We start from the raw sequence: 12,573 nt of genomic DNA, 5'->3' as shown, positions 1-12,573 counted from the left end.
GGTTCCTCTGCGTTTCTCGTTCGTGCGCTACTTTACTACCCCGATGGCAAACGAACGTACGTGCTGTTTCGCCAACGAGTGTATCCGTGTGCATAATGCTACTTGCCACGCGGGTGTAATTTTTATGAACGCTCGTTTGCATGCAACATGTCATTCCTCGTAAAATATAGTAAATCGACGCTTGAACGAGTGAATTTATGTGTTTTGTTTTGACACCGGGAGACACGATAGAGGAACGTGAGAAAGACGATATCGAGAAAAACGAGAGCGACTGTTTCAGGAGAATCCTTTCTTATCGTATATTTACCCTCGTCTAAGACCATTCGATGGAAATCGCGAGAGAAAATAGATTTATCTGCGAATTTCGTAATATCAAATTATTTTAACAACCGTCTCGATCTATGTTTCTATATGATTATATTTTTACGTCCATCTAAGATTCTGCTCCTCGCTGTTCCTTTTCCATTTCTTTAAAACTACATTTATGGTCTGTATACAACGTTCTTAGAACATTTTAGCGGCTACTAAATGCGCAGTCTGGTTATACTGAGATATAACGGCACGCTTAACTCTGGGCACGTATAGGTACGTGAGAGTTCGCTACGCGGGGGATTGTTCGTGGACACGATCGTAAATATAACCCCCTTCGAGTTTTCGATACCTCAACGGCGACTTTACGACGATCTGGTCTGCGAAAATTGCTCATCGATTCCACCAACTCCAGCTTAACACGCATCGTTCACGCTTGCTGTCTTCAACGCTCTCTGTGGATTATTCACATACTTATGACAATGGACGATTGACAAATTTATTTAATAATCTACATTTGAGAAAACAGTTTCAAGAATTTTATCGTTTCCATAAAGCGTGAAGTACGAACTCGTTAAATCTTGAAAATGAAATAACATATTTTGATAATCATTTGACTGTATTTTTTGAAGATCAAAAGTTAAGAAATGACAATAATAATAATAATCATCTTCTCTGATAGAATATTCCAGGAAATCCCACTTTTATTCAACTTCGTCTTCCGGAACGCTTTTCTTCCAGAACCGCGTAATTTCCATAGGACACACTATCAAAATTTACAACGCTTTGTTAATAAATATCGCTAGAAGGGAGGATGAAGTGGAAGGACAGAAGAATATCAGCAAGATTCAGATGTGGAAACGAGACCAAAGCAAGGGAATACTGGAAAGAAGAGGGAGAAACAAGCTGCAGACTATGTAAAAGGAAAGAAGAAAGCCTGAGACATGTAATAGAAGAATGTGAAATAACGGGAGGGCCAAAGGACATAGAAAAAACACTAAATGAGACTGGAGAAGGACTAACAGAACTAAAAGCAATAACAGAGAAGAGAAGGGCAATACAAGATGGGGAGGAACGACAAGAAGGAAGCACAGCAAGGAGGCAAAAGCCCAAAGTTGCGATAGTTCTTTAGTCATTAGTTTTTAGTTTTTATAGTTTTTAGCTTTTAGAGATAGAATAATTAAGGGAGTGCAACATAATAGAGTGGATAAGAGGGGAGGTAGATATATAAGAAGCGAAATAGGTATAAGAGATGTAAAACTGAAAGTTCGTCCAAAGCCGAATGGCACGGACTAAGCAATAATAAATAAATAAAATAATAAATATCGCAGCCGCTTTAGAAAACAACTAAACCAGTCTCCGTATCGGTTATTTCGAAAGCATCCAGCAAAAGTACACCGCCAGGTTGCTGGTTTCTACTCCAGCTAGATGAACGCGTCATGAGTCAAAACTTTCGTGGTCCGACGAGGAAAATCAAAGAAATAGAACTAGACAGGAGGAGGATCGAGGGGGGCAAGGTGGCGAGATATACCGAGCCCGCCCTTTGATAATTATTCATTCGGTCGACTTCCAGAGCGGTTCGATATCGATCTTAAAACGTCGTCCAGAAGGTAGGCGAGAAGTGTCCTGGTCAGATACGAAATCTCGTTGTGTCGGTTCACCGTCGTCGTCGTCGTCGTCGTCGTCGTCGTTGTCGTCTTCGTCTTCGTGGTCATTCGCAGGCAACCTCTGTCGCGAGCAGAGAACAGAGAGCAAGTTGCAAGGGGAAGAGAAAGAGAGGAAGCTCGTCGGCCTTAATGTATGCACGTCGAGGTCCTGCCGAGCGATAATTGCCCGATGTGGCATTGCCTTCGTGGCAACGAGCATTGGTCACGTCTCAATGTTTTAAGCCGCGTTCACAGTGTCCTCCGATTGATTCACCGCTTCACGATCGAAACGATCGCTCCGCGAAATTTCTTCATCAACGAGGATTGAGTTGGAATTATTCTCGTGCTTTCGACAGACAGAATTCTGTTTTGGATAATATCATTCTTCTTTTTTTTTTATTATGAAAATGCAATTTGATAGATTCTGAAATTCACGCTGAATTAATGTCATCTCCAAGTTTCCATTCTAAAAAAAGTGAGGCGCTTTGCTTCGTCGAAGGACTTGAAATTTTATCGTATTAGCCATTTATCGTAGTTACTCTAAAGATTTTGAATAATTCCTGCTTCTCTAATTATCTACGTTCAACGTAAGAGAATCCCGCTAGCCAAAGATATAACATGAATTTCATTCGCAAACTTTGAAATATCTATTCTCTGCGTCTTCGATTATCCGCATTCGACGTGAAGGAATCTTCTACTATGAAAGATATAAATTACGTGCCAAATTTCTATTCCAAAGCTTACATTCTGCTCTACTTTCACCGCCCAACGACAACACGACACAACAACCCGCGCAGAATCATCTCTCTGACAGCTACAACATGTCCATGGATTTGTGTTGATCCAGGAAGTCTCGATTCTGAAAGTGAGTCTACTCTCCATACTGTCGGCCGTTTCTCATGGTTGATCCGGGCTCTGGTCCTCTTTGGAAATTTGTAAAGAGTCGAATCGACTCGATCGTGGCCGAACAGAGGGCCGAAAGGTAACGAGACTAAAGATTGACCGGATCAGATACGAGCGGGTAGGACCGGCCAGTCCAGATTCTCGCGATAGGAGAATTTAATAACCTGCTACGTGGCGGAGGGGGAGGATGGCAGGCCGATAGGGTGGCTGGAAGGTGGTACAAGGAGGGGGTGCAATAATATCGAGAGATATCGATCTTTAATTAGGCACGCAGCGCGGGAACGAGAGATTAGATCTGTAGCTAGACGAGAAGCGAGTTCTGGCCATCTTCCCTCCTCTCCTCTTGTTTCTCTCTCTTGCTCGCGCTATTCCTCTGCTTTCCTATCCCTCTTATACGACCATTCTTTCTTCCCCGTCTCCTTTCCATCATCTTTTTTTCTTCTCTCGTCTCTCTAACTTGCTCGAGTTCTGCTATATACTGGTCCTTCGGAGATCTTTCGGCTGCTTCGTAGTATCGTCTGCCACAATGAGACTCGATCCAGATCCATTTTCGTTGATTGTATCGAAAGAACGAAGAAAGGCAGTTCGATGGTATCGCTACCGGGCTCGCCGGAATATTTTGTGAATATAATTGCCGTGGATTTGTTTTATTTGGAAGCAATCTGTGGAGGCCTCCGGTTGGCGGCCATTGTCGTGCGCATTCAATGGTACTTTTATCTTCTTTGTCGATGAGAACGAAGAGAGGAAATTGGTCACCGGTTGTCACGCCATCGCTCTTCTTCTTAAAATATTTATACCATATGATTTATAGCTTGTCGATTTATCGATAAATTCACGAGTGACAAGCGTAGATTGCGAACAACCGTCTTCTATTTTCTAAAACGGTGCAAAAGTTTATCGAGCTTGTAGCGACGTTCGAAAAGTGATCTGATTTTGCTCGATCTTGAGTTGCTTGTTGTCGATCTACTAAAATTATCGAAAAATCCCTTCCTATTGTAACAGCCTCGTTGGTTTAGAAACGTCGTTACAGGAGCTCGAGAGGAAGAGAAAAAGAGGAGAAAGAAAGAAAAGGGAGATGGCGTGATTCGTGAATAAGTTGGTATCGTGGGCAGGACGTTTTGTTGCCTCCAGAAAACGGGAATCCGGAATTTTAATCGAAGGAGGAGGCGGCAGATAATTTTCAACGCGTGTACGCAGCACGAGCCCGTTGCGACCATGCGCATTGAATATGCAGAGAGCCAGGGATATGCTTTATACGTGTCGACGATTAAGCCTTGAAAGATGGGGCAGTCATTAAGAGATACCAGCCGTTGACACCAGCGGAGACACTCGAACAGATAAACCTTTACCTTTTTTCCCTCGGTACTCGCACCTCAACAGCGTGCTCCCTGCAGTTCGATGCATTCTTTTTGCTCGTCTATGTTGCATCTGGTTTCCTTTAAATGCGTTTTCTGGATTGTACGGTGGTTTATGGTAATTCGTAAACTTCAATGTTCTCCCTCTCAATCCATTCATTGTAAGAATAAATGCGTTTAACCCACGACTGGTATCGTTACAGTGCAGTGCTTATTTTTCAAATATGTTATTTTATCAAACGTTGTATATATATCTGAGGCGCTGAAAATAATGACATACAAAATAATACTTGATATTAAGTAACGTAAATTATCCTGGTCACCTATATGACTCAAGGATAACCGTTAAGGACTAGGCGTTTGGACTTTTTCAACAAACTTTCTGCCAAATTTGTTCTAATTCGCTTTTAATAAAATCGAATATATCACTTTTCGGGTTTCTACAGGAAAATCTTGAACGATACCCAGGATATTCAGGATATTCGTAGTTTGATTTAAAGGACAAAGAGAGTGAGACGCGGTACGTTGCTCCTCGCAGCACGGCTGGGCGGGCTCGATTTCTGGTTTTCACCGGCACCAGAAAAAATCACCAGCAAAAGCAGTGAAAACCAAGCTCGGTGACAGATGGCGAGTACTGATAACGTCCCTCGAAGGTCCTGCTAGCAAGCGAAACGACCTGCACGGATCCTGTTCCTGTCGCGAGATAAAAGAAGAAACAGCTGCGTCCCGGCGTTGATCGGAGATCGTTCTCCCGTACGAGAATGCTTTCGACGTAGGACAATCGTATGGAAATTTATGGCGATCATTTGTTTATCTATTTATTCTACGGGCGAAATAGACCATGAGCGGGACACGGGTCCGCGTTGTAACCGAGACGAGGAACGCGTTAATCGGTCGATGGAAAACACAAACTGATGATGAGCAGTTAAGGAATTAAAAATTTATTCCTTCCTTTCGCATCTCTCTCTTTACTTTCTAAAAAATTGTTTCCTTCCTTTTTTATTCAAAAGTACAAAACTACATATAACGCAGACAATATACAATAATATATAAGATATAAGAAAGGTAAATTTTCTTAAATTTTTTAGTTTAACACTAGAACTACCAGTCAAATTGATTGGTTTTGCAATTTTATTTTAAAATTCCTACTTCGTGTTATATCTTTTTTCCACGACGATGTAATGACTTTCGCAACGATAACTAAAAGAATAATATAATGAATTTTATTTTGTTCTTTATGTATTCAAACTGAAAATAATTTTGTACCAAGGCTACTTATACCAATACCAGTCAAAATAACTGATACTTGTCAAAGTGTAAAAGAGTCCTGCAATCTGTTTATCGAACAGTTTCCTCGATTAACCAGTTTCCTCGTTTCGTACAACTTCCCACGCGTTTTTAAAATTTTTACTGCGTATCATTCAATATGACGATATCAGTTATCAGGAAAATTCCGGATCGATCGCTAGATTGCTAGATGCTAACACTAGAAATACCACACCAGTCAAAACGACTGGTTCTACAATTTTATAAATTTGTCAAGTCTCGTTTAAAGATCATAGTCTCAGATGGATTAATAATACCAAAAATGTACTACATAACATGGAATTTCTTCTGTAAGAAAGTAATAAATCAATAAATATAAAAATATTCTATTATTACGTATTTTTTAAAGACCAACCATTTCGACTGGTTTTGGTAGAAATAGCATGTGTTAATTATCGCTAGTTCTAGTGTTAAGAATACCTAGGTCTTCAAAAATATCGTACGTGAATTTGTGTCTGGTAATAACAATTTTGGAGCTCGGGAAGCTCAACGCAGGCGAGCTAAGATAACCTGAGATCGATAAAATCAACGTGCATAAAATCAAAATGTATCATAGCTACGAACAACAAACGTGCCAGCACGTAATAAACTTTCAACAGGTATAACTAGCAACGAGAGAGCAACCATTACGAGTCTCATACATACGCTATATCCATCGTTAAATATCGCCATTAGGACATAATATAGCGGCATAATTGCACTAATAACGAACACCATTAGCTTTATTCACTCGGCTCAATGAACTAATAATATTCCCAGCTAGTAATCGGCGCGTATTTTCGTCCCGATCGACCGTCCGGCTCTGATCGAGTAATTAAGTGGTAAATGGCTGAAAGTCGAAATGTTACGCTATCTCGTCACGATATCGACGCCCGGGATTTATCGTTGCCCTTTAGCATAATTACTATCATTATTGTCCTACGTATGTGCACACGCGAGAGCTCGTCACGTGAAATACTCTCGCATGGACAGGTGAGCACGCGAGGTGTTACGTTTCTCCGATCCCTCGTGTTACGTTCAAAAACATCGATACGCGATCTTCATGGACGATCCCCGATCGATCTACGGTGTAATTAAATTTTCGGATCGATCCACGAGATACGCCTGGTCGCTCGAGCAATCCTTGTTTAACGTCGTTCAACCAAAGATTTATTATATCCTCCAGCCATTCGAAGAAGTTGTAGTTTTCGCTTTAGTTTTCTTTCGCAGAAGTAGAAAATGACGTTCGATAGGTAGATTAGATTGTTCGATTTTTGTAGTAGCGTTTAACAACATGCATCGACTCGATTAGATGTCGATTAAACGGATAAATAGTTTTTCTTGAAAGGAATGATGCAATTTGTGTGACACGTTCGCAATCTGACCTGGGTCATTACATGATGCGTCACAGTGTTATTTATGATTTCTAATTGACCGACAACACGTGATACGAGATGAACGAGTATAATTGCCTGGAGATATTGGAAGAGGAAATCAGTGATACCAAGGCAAGGAGTAATTAACACAGCTTGTTATTAGAACTTCGTTAACTTATAATATAGAGCTCTGTAAGCTAGCCGAAGGTGCGAAAGTAATTTTTTTAATAACGAAACTAAACGTTAAATTTGAAAACTTGCGTGTCTGTATCGTATGTAAAGATCTTATATCGTCTTTTACGATCTGATCGAAGATGCAAATACGCAAAACGGGGATCTTCGATTTGCCTAAAATTTCCGTTTCCTCTTTTCGTATAGTTGATTAATTATCCGTCGAAATTCTCAAGACACGGTGATCGCAGGCAATTCGAATCGCCTGGTCGCCGTGTCACTACACGTATGACGGCCACGTATAGCCATGCGTGTTGATACGCAGATAGAAGACGAGGTGGACGTAGTAAGAGCTTTGCATGAATAATGTCCTCCGCGACGTGATCTGAACTTCTTGGAAGGGATGGACTGAACGGTGGACGGTCTCGTATAAGATCCTCTCTCTCGTTCCCCTCCGGCCGGCACCCCCTCGTCGAGACGACGAAGAAAACGACGGAGGCGAGGAGCAAGCCGGAATAAAGGCAGATCGAAGATATCGGATCGATCGGGTAGATTTGCGTTTTAATGAGGTGTGCTTGCACCGATGCTTGGTGAATCTTGAAGAGCTAAGTGTAACGGGACGAATTGAATTGATCGATTGCATCGGTGTTTAATTGAATCGGAACATGGACAGTTTCGTTTCTAGAGACGTCGTCCGGTAAATTGTGCATAATGTTGTAGTACAAGGGACGGCGCGATCCTTGTCCACTAGCCACGATTGCTCGAGTACCATCCAATCGAATGTTTCTCAGCGACCTTCGTTTCTAAAGGAATCGATGTTTTAACCAGCGAAATGGTTGCTTCTTCATTACATGGCACTCGAAAGAAATCAAGATCAAATCGTCCTTTAACCCAGGGATGAAAGCCAGAATCCCTTAGTGTCTTCTGTACAACTTTATAAAGTCACTCGTCTAGCAACTTTTTCATTTTTAAGTTACGTTGAAATATTTTTACCGTTTAAAACGTTGTCATCGTTTCGTACCATTTTAAGGTGAAATTATATTGTATATACAAACATCGACGACGCAAGAAAATATTAAAAGTCTCGCAGGTATGTTTCGAGATGGCAGATAGAACGTTTTAAGGAGAACGATAATATTATTGGTACATCGATAAATTATTGTACAAGAAGAATTCCGCTTGTCTCTGATCCTTGTGCCTACGCACGACTATAAAACGATCCAATCGATATCCAACTCTCTCCATCAAACTCCATCAACGTCGACTCTAATTCTCTTACGCTACGTCTGAACTGTCCTCGAGGTGTCCTATGAAGTTTACCACAGAAACGTCGTCCGAAACGGAGCCCGACTGTCAACCATAGCATTCGGGCGACAACCGAAGCGTTCAGCTAGAGGAACAGGAACAGGATCAAGCGAACACAGAAGCGAGATCGAGTAGCCACAAGGAAGAGGCTCGACGCGCGGCGTAGGAGCCGATGAGAAGGTTGCGACTTGAGCTCTCACTTAGCAGCCGCAGTGTCACGATCGGGACGGCTACATTAGCATATCTCCACGATGCAGCGTGGTAGAGTAGAGAGAGGAAAAGACGGTGACTACCGATGGAAAGAGGAAGAAAGAATAACAGTGAAGAGGGGATGGTGGAGGGAGGGGAAAAGGCAGAAAGAGAAAAGCAAAGTGTTCATGGATGCATCGGTACGAGTGGCATGCACCTCTGGCATGGGTCGTGGCCCCGTGAAAAGAGGGCGCACACTACCATAATACAGCTTGGAAAGAAGGAACAAGAAGAAGAAACAAGACGAAGAAGAAGAAGAAGAAGCAAAGAGGACTCACTCAGGCCTCACTAGCCCTGCCTGTTACCTGTACGTCGCGTGTTTGCCTACCCGCGTCACGATCAGGATCCTATTTGCATAGCGCCGATGAAGCTGCTACCGTTGCGCTCGTTTTCCTGCCACCGCACCGGTGTACTGCCATCGTATCCTCCTTCCTTCGGGTGCCAGCTACGCGTCCAGCCAACAGCAGATGACGAGTACCCAATTGGAAGGAAGTAGACTCAACGTGTTCGCTGCTGGCTCACGGTAATCAGGAAGAGGTCGTAGTCGATGGAAACTGAGGGCTGATTGTACGAATTGTGAGACAGAATGGAATTCTAGGTTTTTTGTATATTGTTTTAGTGAGATTTTAATGGTAGAAATTCGCTGTAACGCATATAGCGAAGTTGGAAAGATGTTGCGAATCGTAGGAGAATAGAAGGGGAAAAAGGATTTATGGGCTGAAAGTATAGTAGAACTTAATTTATTTGATGATAACGAGGAATAAACAGTTTACGCAATAGGTGTTTTCCAACTCTGCCCATTATCCACAGTCTTCTTTTTTTTTCTTTTTTACTTTAATAATGGTTTCAGTCGACAGCAGTTCAGTTAATTAGGCATTAACTAAAATTTTATGCTAATAAATGGAGTTGTACCGTATAGCGTTCCAACATGCATACGATGCGATAAATTATAATGTAAGACCTGGCTGAAAATGGGCCACGTGCCGCGACTACGACACGCTATACGATATGTAATTTTTACACGACGAGCACGTGTCTCTGCTCTTTATTCGCAATATATTTTTTAACGACCAAGGAACGAGCTTAAACAGAATCTTTGAAAACCATCAAAAATATTTGCCATATATCAAAGAGATTTGATCGATAATTTGACTTCTAAAAAATGAATCTCTGCTATTACTTCTCCGCCATTGGCTTTAAGATCTATAACAAATCATCAAATTACAATCCTTTTCAAAAAAAGAACAATTTCCAAACGAATCCTTCTGAAACAAACGAAAGAAATCAAGCTCGAAGAAAAGACTCGCGAAGAAAGACCATCTAAACATTGACTAACAGGTAACAGGTGCGGTTGTTTCTAAATTCAATTAAAACCACTCAACAAAGAGAACAATGGCGTAAGTGGCAAAGAGCAGGAGAGCTTCCGAACTCCGTTTCTCACGCGGTTGTTCGTTTCTCGCATAAAGCGGGGCCGAAGGTGTACACGGGCGCGGTATCGGTTCTGAGAATGGCTTATCAGCCCGCGGATATGTTAATGGCGGCCGTGTTTGCCCCCCTTGTGCCCCCATCTGCCCTCCACCGTCGGCCACCACCACCACCACCACCACCGTCTTCTTTTCGAGATATATTACACCCTCAACGAACCCGGAGGTGGTTGGTGGCGATTGTAGTAGGTGGTTGTAGGCGAGCAAGGTGCAGCCCTCTCGATCGGCCGTTGAACGTTTGCATGCACGTGCAATTAAGAATGGTCGAAGCCGGTAACGAGAATGAAAGGCAGATAGAGGCGACTGGACGACCGTTTGCGGGTTTAATAGTTCACTTCGTGGGACATCGTTCGTGCTTGATAGAGTCATTTCGAGAGAGAATGTCCTCGACGAAGATTCAATCGCGTGTTCTGTAACCGATCGGTGATTTCAATTGTCCCGATATTAAAATGATTCAGTTTATTGAACACGAATTTATTTGCTTTTTAAAAAGTTAACAGAATTGTTAATGGTGGCTGTTTGTACGTTGATATAAGGCAAAATTCACGGGAAAAATTCAAGAAAAATTACCATCTATACATACGATACCAGGAATACGTGCAGGAATAATAATATGTATTACGTAAATTGGAATCATTTGGAATAATAAACTACTTCTTTCGTTGTACCGATTATATCGTAAAAGTGTCATATCTTCGGTAACAAAGATACTATTGTAGAAACAAGGTACTACGTTCTCTGACGATTTCGAAAGAGTCGTAAGAAAAGCTTCTTTCCCCCTGATCTTCAAAACTGAAACTGAAAAATCGGCCTCGCCGAAAGTAATTCTATAACACGAAAATTCAAGCAACTAATACAATACTTCCACAATTTCCATCAATTTCACCGCAACGAAGCTCGCGCGTAAACGCGAGACGAGCGTGTTCCGCGGACCCAGGTAGCTTGTACGCGCGTGCAATTAAGAATGCTCTCTCCCTCGCATCCTCGTGCAACGAGCAACGACGACAAGCTGAACTGGAAGAAATAGGGCCTCGAAGGCAGAAGATAGCATTAGGAAAAGGAGAGGATGCCACGAGAAGGAAGAAGGATGAAGGAGGAACGCGATGGTGCTGGCGAGAGTCGGTCCGATCCATCGATGACCGCTTATTTACAGAGAGGCAGAAGGAACACGACCGAGCTGTAGATGCGAGCCGTGGATAGGCTAGAAGTGCGCTGCAACCCTTTGCCCAATCTACCTCGGCATCTTGCCTCCTCTTACCTCGTTTCTTCTCGTCTCGCTTCTCTCGCTCGTGTACAACGAGAAAGTCCCGACGAGCCTCGCCCAAGCAGGCAATTAAAGCATCCGGGTAATTCGACGGACGATACGCGTGTCGTCTCGATTTCGAGGACAACCCACCTGGATGGTGTAGTCCGTTTTGTCCCGCCTTCCTGGCATATATCCGCGCGAAGGATCACCGGGGAAGAGAGAAACCACGGACAGAGATACGGTGATCGGAGGTGTCGATGCTTTGTCCAGACTCGTTTTACTGCTTGGCAACAGGATTTTACCGAAGTACAGGCATTTCTGCGGATTCGATGTGTATAGGGTTGAATTTTGGGATGTCGAGGATCGTGGCTTTTGCAGCTTAATGTCCGCCAAACGTTCGTTCATATTTGAAGAGCACGGGCAAAAAACGCGATAAGTAGAATCTATCGGATTATTCCTTTCTTCGATTGTTTCGTGTTAAGATACTTGATCCTGAGGATCGAAGCTGAAGCTCCTCTTGTCAGAAATGGCTGAAAAAAATGAATGGAAAATTCAGGTTTTTCAGGTAGAAGAACTTTTACGTCTGTTAATTTCGCCTCGAGATATTCTGTCGTTGAAAAAGAATGCAAGAAGGCGGAGCGAGAGAGCTTGAAAGATAAAGTAGTTAAACGACGAGGAACTTACGTAACCGTTCCATTTCCCACAACATTAACACATTAATAAAACAAACTATGAATTCCTCGGTCTCACAAGCCGTCCAGTGGAAATCTTCTCACGGTACAACTTCCTCGATCCGCAAGTCAAATCCAAGATATACATCGAAATCGAAATTTTTTATTTAGTCGGATTTCAGCGTCGCAAGTCTGACGAACCTGAAACTTTCCAAATTATATCGTGCAAAAAACGTTTTCAGATCCTACGAAAGCTTGCGCGTCGTTTCACAGGATGCCGTGGATAAGCAATAAGCCGAACAACCCCACGGTGTCGAACTTATCCCAGATTTCGATGCGAGAGTAGCCCCTTTCGCCGAGGACGCGCCTCGTCGAATGGTGGGGACCTGCAGAGGCGTGCGAAGGGTGCAGCGAGTGGGGTAGCTGGCAGAAGGATAGATAGACGAATAAAGAAAGATAGGTGAAAGGAATAGCAGGGAGAAGGGAACAGAGGGTACGCAAAGGCTGGCGTGGCGAACGACCATTAGGGAGTCGAACGGCCATAGAGACGCGT

The 12,573-nt window shown here is 42.8% G+C and overlaps 1 protein-coding gene across 2 annotated transcripts in view; it reads left to right on the top strand.

The window, feature by feature from the left end:
* The window catches only part of LOC126864216 (zinc finger protein ush), a 202,669-nt gene that overhangs the window by 183,713 nt on the left and 6,383 nt on the right, over positions 1-12,573 (top strand). The gene's annotated exons all lie outside the window — the stretch shown is intronic.

The sequence above is a fragment of the Bombus huntii genome, chromosome 3, assembly GCF_024542735.1.
Source record: "Bombus huntii isolate Logan2020A chromosome 3, iyBomHunt1.1, whole genome shotgun sequence".
Lineage (NCBI taxonomy): Eukaryota > Metazoa > Arthropoda > Insecta > Hymenoptera > Apidae > Bombus > Bombus huntii.
This window is presented reverse-complemented; position numbering and strand designations above follow the sequence as displayed.